This window comes from Saccopteryx leptura, chromosome 5, assembly GCF_036850995.1.
Source record: "Saccopteryx leptura isolate mSacLep1 chromosome 5, mSacLep1_pri_phased_curated, whole genome shotgun sequence".
Lineage (NCBI taxonomy): Eukaryota > Metazoa > Chordata > Mammalia > Chiroptera > Emballonuridae > Saccopteryx > Saccopteryx leptura.
The window spans coordinates 46,083,137-46,096,072 of record NC_089507.1 but is presented as its reverse complement, the minus strand read 5'-3'; positions in this window follow the sequence as shown (position 1 = coordinate 46,096,072).

Genomic DNA, 12,936 nt, shown 5'->3' with positions numbered 1-12,936 from the left:
GTTATTCCTATGTGGTGGCACTTTGTTATAAACGCGCCAATATTCACGTTGCACTTTGGTCACAGATTTGAATTTAGTGAGCCACAGAACACACTGAACTTTCCTCTGTACCGTCCACATCTCGACTGGCATGGCCGTGGGCTGCTCCGCTGTATACACGGTGTTATATCATCATCTGCACATGCACACATGCTGCCACATCATCCTACAGAAACTGGGAGGGTAATATGGCCATTTTGATTATATTTATTCTTCCTATCCATGAACAAGAAATATTTTTCCATCTCATTGTATCTTTTTCGATTTCCCTTAACAATGCTTTGTAGTTTTTGTTATATAGGTCCTTTACATTCTTTGTTATGTTTATTCCTAGGTATTTTATTTTTTTTTGTTGCAATCATGAAGGGGATTTTTTTTTAGTTCATTTTCTAATATTTCACTGTTGGCATATAGAAAGGCTATGGATTTTTTTATATTAATTTTGTATCCTGTGACCTTACTGTATTGGTTTATTGTTTCTAGTAATCTTTTTGTGGAGTCTTTGGGGTTTTCGATGTATAGGATCATATCATCTGCAAAAAGTGATACCTTTACTTCTTCTTTTCTGATATAGATGCCTTTTATTTTTTTCTGTCTTATTGCTCTGACCAGAACTTCTAGCACCACATTAAATAAGAGTGGAGAGAGTGGACAACCCTGTCTTGTTCCTAATTTAAGGTGGAAAGTCCTCAGTTTTATGCCATTTAATATGATGTTTGCTGACAGTTTATAATATATGGCCTTTATCATGTTGAGATATTTTCTTTCTATACCCATTTAGTTGAGTGTCTTAAACATAAAGTTATATGGAGTGATATAAGTAAATCAGAACAAAAAACAAGAACTATAGGATTCCACACATTGGTGGGACATAAAAACGAGACTAAGAGACATGGACAAGCGTGTGCTGGTTACGGGGGGCAGGGGGAGGGAAGGAGGGAGAGGGGAGGGGGAGGGGGAGGGGCACAAAGAAAACTAGATAGAAAGTGACAGAGGACAATCTAACTTTGGATGATGGGTATGCAACATAATTGAATGACAAGATAACCTGGACATGTTTTCTTTGAATATATGTACCCTGATTTATTGATGTCACCCCATTAACATTAATAAAAATTTATTTATAAAAAAACAAACAAAAAAATTAAAATTTATTTATAAAAAAATTAAAAATAAACTAGAAATTCTCCAAAAAAAAAAAAAAAGAAACTGGGAAGGTTTTTCTTTTATTTGGTGCTGATTTCACATTTCTATCGTCTTTTGTTGCTTTCCTGTGACCAGTCAAAAGTGCACCATGACTTTACGACACACTGTATATAAATTGATTGTCAACTCCATTAAATAGAAGTATATATCTCAAAAGGATACACTAGACATTAGTTATAAAAATGTGTGCCCACTAACAATATAAAAAATATAGGTAAAGGTCCATTATAAAAATTATAGTAATTTAAGGTAATTTTCATCATCTACATTAGTCTGTGTTTGAATTATGTGTTCTGAATTAATTCCTGCTATTAAGTAGAATTATAGTATTTTAACTATAGGAAAATTAACAATACTTATTGCAGTTTAAATAACAACTGAAATTTGAATATATGCCAAGAAATTATATCTATGTAATGATTTTTAAAATGTTATCATAGTTTGTTATATGCACAAAGAATTAAATCATTAAGATAATAGCATAGTACGAAGTATATATCTCCCCATCTAAGCATTAACTGAGAAGACAAGGCAAACTAGACTTCTCGCTGTATCAGACTTCAAATAGTCAAGCACAGAGTATTTTAAATCACTCCCATCAACAGTAATATTAAGTCTTAGATTGATTGATGAAATTATTGTCTTCTGAGAGAAATACACTTGGTGGAACATGGATTACTCTTACTATCTCCTCTGGACAGATAACTAGAGAGTTCAAGGGTAGATCAAGCTTCTGGGTACAGTTCTATAAGTATTTGTATCACAGTCATTGCTATCTACTTTAAGGGGACCTATGTATATGCTGGAGAATTTCCATAAATATCTTTCAAATGAAGGAAGGTCAGGAAATTAAATGTGGCTTACCAAATTTATCCCCATAATCTCTACATGTGGTTATTCATTTTATGAATGACAGTTTTGATCAAACATATTTGGGAATATTAATGAATGTCAAAAATTAAGCTTCTGTTGGTGATTAGTAGCTCATAAATGAGACTATATGCTGTTAGGAAGTTGCTGGAAAAAGAAAGAGTTAAACTGTTAGAATAAAAGAACTGGGAAAGCAGTTTTATGAATGAAAGATGAAAAGATGCAACTGATAGGTCATATCATTTAATTATGCCCTTACCCAGTGGAAACAATCTTTGTCAATTAGATTCATGCTTTTCAAATTCTGCTGCAAGGGGTCAAATTGAGCTTTATGGTTCTCAAGAAAGAGGGTGCCTAGTGATTAGTATTTCTCACATATACTCCAAAGCACACACACAAAAAATCTATCTTGATCAAAATAATTTTGTTTTGTATTAATGTATATGTTTGGATTTTTACAAAGATATTATTTGAATAAAAGAGTTGTAAAGATGTAGAAATTAACTAGGTAGACCAGTGGTCTCTTGAAAAATTAATAAGAATTCAGAATAAATGTCATGTCTTTATAAATATTACATTCATTATAATGCATATATAACATTTTTAATATTAAAGAGGGTTTCAGACCTCATAATATCCAATATGAATAATATTTTAATGAAATAAATATAATTGATTATACATCACTATTTTTTATCATCTTTATTTAGAAATTTATGGTTCAATATATGAGCCTTGTTTAATATATTTCACAATATTTTAATAACTGTGATACCTGAAAAATACACCATGAAAGATCTAAAAAAAGGATCTAAAAGAAAGAAGGCCATCAGTGGTTTTGATGACTTCATGCTGATCAGCATATTTAACAACCAAACAACCAACTGTTCACAGGTGTTTACAGAAATGTTACTAATAAATATTTAAAAACTATTGGCAGTTTATGGTAATAAATTGGTTTAAACCTGTCCTGATTTTCTTCATTTACATATTTTAAAAGATAAAAAAATTATATTTTCAATAAGCTTTTTAAATTTTATTTGCATTATATAAGAGATTTAAAAAGTATTATTAATCTTAAGACAAATCACATGGTAATTTGCCAGAATTCCAAACACCTGTTTTCAAAATGACACTTTGTAGGACTCGTTTCTTTTGAAAAAAATTAACTTTCTCACTAGTTGTGAAAAGGTTGTCTTTATGTTGAAAAAACAGAACATTTGTATTTTTTTATATTTATTTTCAATTTTATAACAGCTCATCAACAGGTTATTACTGACAATCACTTGTCATTCAACAAAATGTTGACAAATTCAGAGCAATATTTTTTGTAAAAGGAATATTCATAATTCAAGTTTAACTTTGACAACTCTTTTAAAGACTACATGAAGGTAACTTGTGAAATGTGGGGCTAAACAAAGCATTTCAAGACAATTTTTCTAGATAGAAAATATAAAATTTTCCAATTCAAGTGTGTCTTGTTATAGCACTAACCATATGTTGGATATATTGGCACACAGATACAGTAATGTTGAGTAGCTGAAAGTGTATGCCACAGTGAGAGGAAATTGACAAACCCTCTGCCTCCCTGAGGGTACATGCCCTATGTAAGAAGCAAGACTCCTAATGACAAGCCACATACTCATTTGTAAACACTAAATGTTTTTCGAGAGCTAGATAGAATTTTAAGTAAAAACCATCTAATATATCTGCGTACACTCCTATAGAACATATAATAAACACACGGAGGTGTATGCCTGCCACTGTGTGGACAACCTACCTATATTGTTCCAATAGTATATACCTATTTGTGTTTAAATTCATTCAATATGCCATTACTAGAAAAAGCAAATCTCATTCTCTGCTGAAGAAGCCTTATGTGCACCTTTTTGGCTACAGATAATGTGCAGGTGACTCACCACGGCAATCATAGTGTACCACTTTCATATCTAAGTTGGTCTTTCTACATGAACTATCCATAAAAATAAATTATGTGCTTTGCTCATGTTGAAAAACTTGCTTTTTACTGGATATGGCCTATGTCTTCCCATCTCAGGGCCTGTGCTCTTAAATGTCCTTCAGCCTCCCTCTCCCCGCCAGCATTGTCTGAAAAACCCTACTTCTTTCCAATCCACCCCATGTACGACTCTTTCTTCATTTTTATTCCGCTGAATTGGTACTATTTCATGTGTGTGCCATTGTATCTGTGGGTCATCAAATTGGTGTACTGTCTTCAGTTTTATATAAATAGAAGAATATGCTTTTTCTCTCCTACCATATCAAAGGGAGGGATCATGCCTTGCTCATGTTTACATTCTTTTAAATACAAATATCTGGAATGTAATGGGCTTAATTGTTATAAGAACTTTTGTTCATTAATACAAGAAAAATAAATTTAAATTAGTTTTCTAATATTCTTGGATCAGTGGTAAGTAAAGAGTAACTTGTCAACTTTTTTAGCCTTTTGCCATTCCAGTTTTGGGGAAAATATTCAATTACCTTTTTTGTTCATTTATTTTTTTTATAAATTATTGTTTTATTTATATTAATGATTACTTTATATGATGTTAATATTGCTTTTACAATTTAAAATTGTGATTTTTCTAGATGTGTTACACTTTACATGTGTTATACTTAACATATATACACTTAACATATAAAAATCCTTAATTATAGAAGGAAATGCTCAAGTATTGCATTTACACAACAATGAGAAAAATTCTGTACTGTAAATAATTACTAAGCATTGAGAAATTCAATGCACAATTTTCCTAGTTATTCAAGCACTTAAAATAAATATGCACTGTACTTGACATTCACTGAACTTGACTTTCCAGAGACCTATTTACAAAATGCCAGAATATAATAATGCATTTTAAGCTACTTAATAGCCATTCAACCACATTTCTTCTTTGAAATAAGCTTTTTCTAATTAAACAGGAGAAATGAAAATGGTTTATGCTTTTATTTGATGTGATAGCCCCATATGTCAGAGTTATGGTATACAATTCCAGATAACACAAAGAAATAAAGATTAGCTTAAGGGTACTTTTTGTGATATACAATTTTATGATTATAATAAATATTTCTTTATTAAAATCTCATGTTATCTGTTGGTTGAAAGTACATTAGATTATCAGCAGACATAGAAAGCCCTGCTGTAGATTTAAAATTGGGTTGTTATAGAATATTTCACTGACATGAGTATTAAATCTAGCAAATTGCTTAAGAAACCCATTTAAAAAATCTTTAAAACATTATTTTGGTCCTCAAATATCTTGTAATTTTTTATTAAATAGTACTTCTATGAACTATATTATTAACTATTGACTTATTATTTCTAGGGTTATCAACTAACATTTTAGAAAGCCAAAACATAAAAATAGTAATAAAAGAAGTGTTTGGCCTCTAGAATAGAATGAAGTTTCTCATAGTCCAAGGTTATCAAAATATTTATTAGACCAGAAAAATGTGGGTATTCAGTATGGGCAGTTGTCCCCTGGTTTCTGGAATCATTAGAGAATATAAAATGAGTCTTTCGGAGATTTACTTCTCAGAGTAAAATATCTGTGTTCTAAAATCATTGTTCTAACAAAAGATCTTTACCTCTCAACGTTGAAAATGCCTGTGTGGAAAAAAGAAAATATAAATATAGTATGTCCCTAAAATTCGTGGCTAAGTGTGTAACAGGCTTTCTAAAGCTGCTTTAAGTGCATACATGTTAAAGTGTACCAAAGTAATTTATGGTGTTAGGCCAAGTGTATCAGTTTGCTTCAATTCTGAAAAGATTAAAGTATATGATATGGAAAAGATGAGCATATTACTCCCATTTTTCTATAAAAAATTTGAAATATTCTCCTCCAGTTGGAAATATCAGACAATGTTTCTTTGGCATATTTAATTAATTTATTTATTTGTTCATTAAATAAGTGTTAATTGAGTGTCAAATACATGTCAACAGTGCTTAACCCTGAAAATAAGTCTCCTTACCTAATGAGATATGGTAGTGGAGATATAGTGTGGTAGGAAGAGAGCTATGAAGGGGAGATAAATGCAGTGATCACAAATGTGTACAGATTGTGAACAGAAAGAAGGGACAGTCATCCCAAACTGGACTCGGTTACAAATAGTTTCCAAAAGGAAATGACAGATGGGCTCATTTCAGTAGGCGGGTAAAAATTATTTAGACTCACAGAGAAAAAGATATTCTAAACATTGGAGACAGTTAATGCCAATAAAAGTAGCATGGTATACCTGGAAAAAACCAAACCAGGTCCTGTCTGGTGATTCAGTGGATAGAGGGTCTGCCTGTCATGTGGATGTCCCAGGTTTGATTCCTGGTCAGGGCACACAGGAGAAGTGACCATCTGCTTCTCCCTCTTTTCCTCTCTTTCTTCCCCTCCTGCAGCTAAAGGCTTGATTGGTTCTAGCGTGGCTCTGGGCACTGAGGATAGCTCCACTGAAGCATATCAGCCTCAGGTGCCGTGGACCAGCGCGGCTTCTAATTCTGGGTTTTGAGTGAGAATGGTGCAGAATTAAGAAAACAGACTTATTAAGAAAAAAAAGATGGGATCGGGAGGACTCTTTAATGCTGATGGCAATACCCAAGTGCCCCATAGCCCCAGTTTGCTTTATTATATAGCCATAGGCAAATCAAGGAAGTCCTTGATACAAAGTTATACATCTGAGGCAAAAACAGAAACTCTCTTAGGTATAAACAGGAATCCCTCCACCATGCATAAGTGAAATCAACCAATATCTGAACAAAGAGTGAGAGGAAGGGCATGTAAATTGCTTCCAACAACTTAAGCAAGCAAGTGAAGTGGGTTCAAATACTCAGCATCATAGCCCATATGGAGGTAGAGTGGGGAGAACTTAGCCTTTTGCTAAACCTCGAATTTACAAAGGCTTTTTGCCACTTGCAGTCTACAACACTCAGGCACTAAAAATAGCGTGGTACTCAAGCATTGGTCCTAGATGGATTTGCCAAGTGGATCCTGGTAGGGGTGCATGCAAGAGTCTTCCTAGATATTTCTCTCACTTAAAAAAAAGAAAGAAAGAAAATGAAAACCAACCTAAATCAGGGCTCTGGAAACAAAGTATTGCATGGCTAGATATGTGACTGGAAAATGAAAGCAAATCATGGTTGCCCTGGGTGTTATGTAAAGTCCCTATAAGTGATAGACAATCCCTAAGTGTTTTTAAGCAAAGGAGTTGTGTTGGCAAATTGCATTTTAGAAAGACACCAGTGGCTTTGTAAACTGTAAGTCTAAGGGGGGCAAGTACAAAGCAGAAACAAAACAGTGAGCAAGGCCCTAGATGATCTTGCCTGCCTTCTTTTTCTGTACCTCTTCTCTCTTGGCTCTGCTTCAGCCACATTGGCCTCTGTGATTATTCCTGAACACAATATGTATTTTCTGTTCCTTAACCTTAGAATGCTTTTCCCTCAGTCATCCACAGGTTTTCCCTGCAGTCATCCTCAGTCATCTTCATCCTTCAGAAGAACACATTTGAGGTGCTTCTCAAATCTTACCTTATCATGCAGCCTTAGAGATATATCATCCCTTTTCTACCACCATATGCTGAATTCATTCTTTACTCCTTGACTCACTTTTCTACATAGCACCTTACTGTAACCTGCCATAATTTGTAGTAATTTGTTTTCTATTTATCTACTAGAATCTAATTCCCATGACAGAAGGAAACTTGTTTGATTCACTGATGTATCACCAGAACCTGGAACAGTTAGAAGACACTCAATAACTCTTATGAGACAATGAATGTTAATATCATAATAATAATCACTGTTAAGATTTAAGTGCTTACTATGTGTGAGATGCTAGCTTAAGTCTTTGATATATGTAATCCCAAACATCATCACCAGACAGTGATATTATAACTATTATTTCCATTTGAAAATGCAACAGGGATTTTAAAAAGCCTTAATAAATTGTTCTAAGATGGAGGAAGTCAATTTTAAAAATATAGAAAGAAAATCTTGACAAGATTTGGTGACTGAACAAGTAAAGGCTAATGGCCAGGTTGTCTATTTAACTAACATTATTTGGAGATTCTTACCATCAACTTAAAGAATACAGAAAGATAAAATGTTTTAATGGGCAGCATGCTATATTAAACCATTGTACATGAACAGCAAGCAGCAACGTAAAAACTGTATCATTAAACTTAACTATGTGTTTGCCCTCTTGTTCTACTCTATTTTATGCTTTCTTTTCTACATTTATTTTATATTATGGACTTAATTTATGTAAACAGTAATTGATGTAAAAATATTTGGAACCAATTATGTCTAAGAGATAGTACAGGGATTTGTTCAGACTTTAGAGAGAAATAAAATTGCTGTTGTCTCATTTTGAAAATTAAATGGGAAAAATTCATGTCAGAATAAAAATCAAATTTTCTCTAGTATGTAATTTTCTAACCTTGGGGACCACTTTGACTAATAATTATTCTTATTGTAGAGTCTTAGAAATTCTTAATATCTAGTAATGGAATGTTAATGGTTCGTCTTCTAGTCAATTATTTTTCTTAAGGTATTGAGCATTTCTATAATCTTTAATTCTTTGTTTCTATGGTTTACCTAGTTTAAGATAAAATAATCTTGGTTGGATAGTTCAGTTGGTTAGTGCATCCTCCCAATATGCCAAGGTTTCAGGTTTGATCCCCAGTCAGGGCACATACAAAAATCCACCAATGAATGCCTAAATAAGTGGAATAACAAATCAATGTCTCTCTCTTTCTCTCTCTCCTTATCTCCCTTTTAAAAATCAATCAATAGAAATATTATTTTAAACATAAAATAAAATATGATTTGTTGGTAAATTTCTAAACATTTCTATTTTTTTTAATACCCTTGAGTGAGTGTACTGAATTATTGCAGATTGAAGCACCACAACCCTAACATGGGAAGCATGCCACAGAGCAAGTTAGGATATGGAAGTTCAGATTATTTTTTTATTTAAAAAATTATAATATGGTTTCTTTGGTAACTAAAAGATACTGTAGTTTCTAATGATCTTATAGCATTATGTTTCTATTTCCAAATTCTCTGTGATTATTCTCAGCCACATGTATACACTGGATTGGCTTGTCTAGCAAATTTGCTTATTCAGTGTGCTGTATCTAGAGGATGTACTAGAGTTCTTTCCAGCAACACATTAATGATATCACCTTGGAATCAGTTACAAAATCAGTTATTGTAGAAGAATTCACACCAAAGATACCAGCAAAAAAAAAAACAAACAAACAAAAAAAAAAAACAGGGTTGTGCTTGTATGTGTATGTTACTTTTATCCAGAAGAGATAAACATTTACCAGCATGTAACTGGCTGTATCCCACTAACAATCATTCAAGACTATACCACTGTTATCATAATAAAACTTCAAAAGTAAAAATATATAAGATAGTGTGGCATTAAAAAAGTCTTTCTAATGCTTCATAAAACTATGCACATTCAATACCAAATTAATTGTCTTGTTGAAAACAGTAACAAGCTTGTACCTCTTCATTAAACTGAAATACACATAAATTAGAAGTTTAAAAGAGCTTGCATGTGTAATCTGTAAAGTAATGACTTTTACTTTCTCTACAAAAATCACTGTATTCAACAGAGACAGCAATTATTCCCAGTCATTCTTTTCTATTCAGAAATTTCTAGTTATCATAGTTCTGTCAAGTATGTCTCAATACTGGGAGTTTGTATTTTTTCCCAGAGGTTCTCTTATGTCATGAACATTTTCACAAATCTCTAAACAAAAATCATTATTAAGAAGAAAAAAAGCGGCCCTGGCCGGTTGGCTCAGTAGTAGAGCATCGGCCTGGCGTGTGGGGGACCTGGGTTCGATTCCGGCCAGGGCACATAGGAGAAGCGCCCATTTGCTTCTCCACCCCTCCTCCTTCCTCTCTGTCTCTCTCTTCCCCTCCCGCAGCCGAGGCTCCATTGGAGCAAAGATGGCCCGGGCATTGGGGATGGCTCCTTGGCCTCTGCCCCAGGCGCTAGAGTGGCACTGGTTGGGGCGGAGCGATGCCCCGGAGGGGCAGAGCATTGCCCCCTGGTGGGCAGAGCATCCGCCCCTGGTGGGCATGCCAGGTGGATCCCGGTTGGGCGCATGCGGGAGTCTGTCTGACTGTCTCTCCCCATTTCCAGCTTCAGAAAAATACAAAAAAAAAAAAAAAAAAAAAAAGAAGAAAAAAAGTGTGATGAGGCAGTGGTGCAGTGGATAGAGTGTCAGACTGGGATACAGAGGTCCCAGGTTTGAAACCCTGAAGTCGCCAGCTTGAGCGTGGACTCATATGGTTCAAACAAAGTGCAGCAGCTTGAGCCCAAGGTCACTGGCTTGAGCAAGGGGTCACTCGATCTGCTGTAGCCACCCCAGTCAAGGCACATATGAGAAAACAATCAATGTAACAACTAAGGTGCTGCAATGAAGAATTGATGCTTCTCTTCTCTCTCCCTTCCTGTCTGTCTGTCCATATCTGTCTGTCTCTCCCTCTGTCTCTGTCACAAAAAAAGAAGAAAAAAACCTGTCAATAATTTGAAAGTAACATACAAAATTATATTTTACCAAATAAATCTAAATGTTATACCAAATGCCACATAATAATAAATGTACTACATATGTCAATGTGTGACGTGCCATGTTATATGTTGTATTACTATTTTACAAATTATCCCATTGACTTTTCATGCAAGATGTGGTTTATTATTACCTTCAAGTTATATGTGCAGAAATTAGGGCTCAGAGTAAAGGTGCTGGGCTGGAGGTTGCACGATTTAAAATTGATTGAGTTATGACTAGAGCCTAAGTGTGAGACCCCAGACCTCTTCCTCTTGTCTGATTGCCTACTCTTTCCCAACATTCTCCACAGTAAATATTGTGGTAGAAAAATAAAAGAAGAAAAGATTTGGAAATCTCACAGAGTGCAAAATAGAGTACTGATATAGAAAATGAAATTTAAAAGATAAAACTCAAAGGCTCTGTTTAGCAATATAAAGTGTACTAGTTTTAGAATCAGGCAGATCTTGATTCTATTTCTTGTTCCAACAGTGAGATGAATTGTGTGTATATGTGAAAATCAGTCAGCCCCTGTGAGCCTCAATGCTATCATCTGCAGGCCAGTGATGAGAGCTAAGTATGAAATTGCCTATAAAACCCCCAGTAAAAACACAGATAATAATAAATGCTCATTAACAGGCTAATATTGTTGCTGTTGCTGAATGGTGAGCCAGAATAATAAGTGAAGAGAATAGAAATATTAATATTTATTTCTTTTTCAAAAGCAGCTTGCAGTTGAGCCAACAATAACACTTTCAGACAATGGTTTGACTACAATACACTTTCACTAAGGAATTCTTTGCTTATATATAATTTTTGTTGTTTCTTATTAAATTATAAACTAATTTACCTCAAGAAAAAAAAACTAAGATGAGAAAGATAGATGGAATTAGCGAGCTCCTTATCACTCTAAAAAATAGGATAATCTTACTTAACAAAATTTTGACTAAAATGAAACTCACTAAATCAAAGTATAATAAATTATAATAAAATCTGTATAGGTTATGTCAGTGGTAGTCAACTTGGTTTCTATTGCCCACTAGTGGGCGTTCCAGCTTTCATGGTGGGCAGTAGCAGAGCAACCAAAATATAAATAAAAAGAAAGATTTAACTATAGTAAGTTGTTTTATAAAGATTTATTCTGCCAAACTTAGTGAAAATTCGACATAAGTACTTGGTAAGTAATTATTATTATATTCTTTAACTTGTTGTAACTCTGCTTTATAAATTTTATAAAGTAAAGTTACTTATAAATCACCATTACTGTGGAGCCAGTGGTCAGTTAGAAAATTTTACTACTAACAGAGATACAAAAGTGGGCGATAGGTATAAAAGGTTGACTACCCCTGATCTATGTGAATATTAAGAACATTGTTTTGAAAACTAGCAAGAAAAATAGATTGAATAGGCCTGGCATTTGTAAAGCATTAGATGAGGAAGAATCACTTGTGCTTTTTAATAGCAAATACAAGATGAATTTGTGGGAGTGAACAGTCAAGTGTAGAAGTGACAAATTATAAAAAGCAGTGTGGGACAAAACAGAAATTAGTTATGATAACTCAGTATCTTCTTCACCCACCCTGACATTTGATCTTAAAAATTTAACATTCTGAAAAATACTTTCACTTATTACCTCACAGCAATTAATCATTCCTGGTACAGGTAGCACCACTGTCACTTTCCCACAGACACTTCTTGGGTCACATCAGTGTCTGCAAGGAACAGCATCGCTTCTTGTTCCTCTTTGCACACTAAAGCAGTGAGCTGAGGGTGGAAGCAAAGCTATTATCAATAATTGGCAAGATATATTCATGACTCGGAAACCTGCTTCCTAGATTAAATCATCCATCAATGTCTCAATCACACTCCTCATCTGTCTGCTTTTAAAATTATTTTTTTTAAACAACCATTTGAGAAATAAATGCTCTTTGAATCTTTGATATATAAAAACAATATAATTCAAAAAAATGTCTTACTCTCTTTTTTCTACTTTTATTGTGATTGAAAGTTTTAAATGAATCAGTATTGTGATCTTAAAAATTTTATACCATGTGATTTATCTAATATTTAATATTATGTGTTTTTATAGAAAACATAATAAAGGTATTATAAAAATAATTGAGTTTTCTTCTATATATGAAAATCATAAAACAGTTTTATCAAATCCTTAAATAGTATTCAAGAAAAACCAATAAATTTGCTCTATCACAGTAATAACCACACATACATAGATACATATACAAC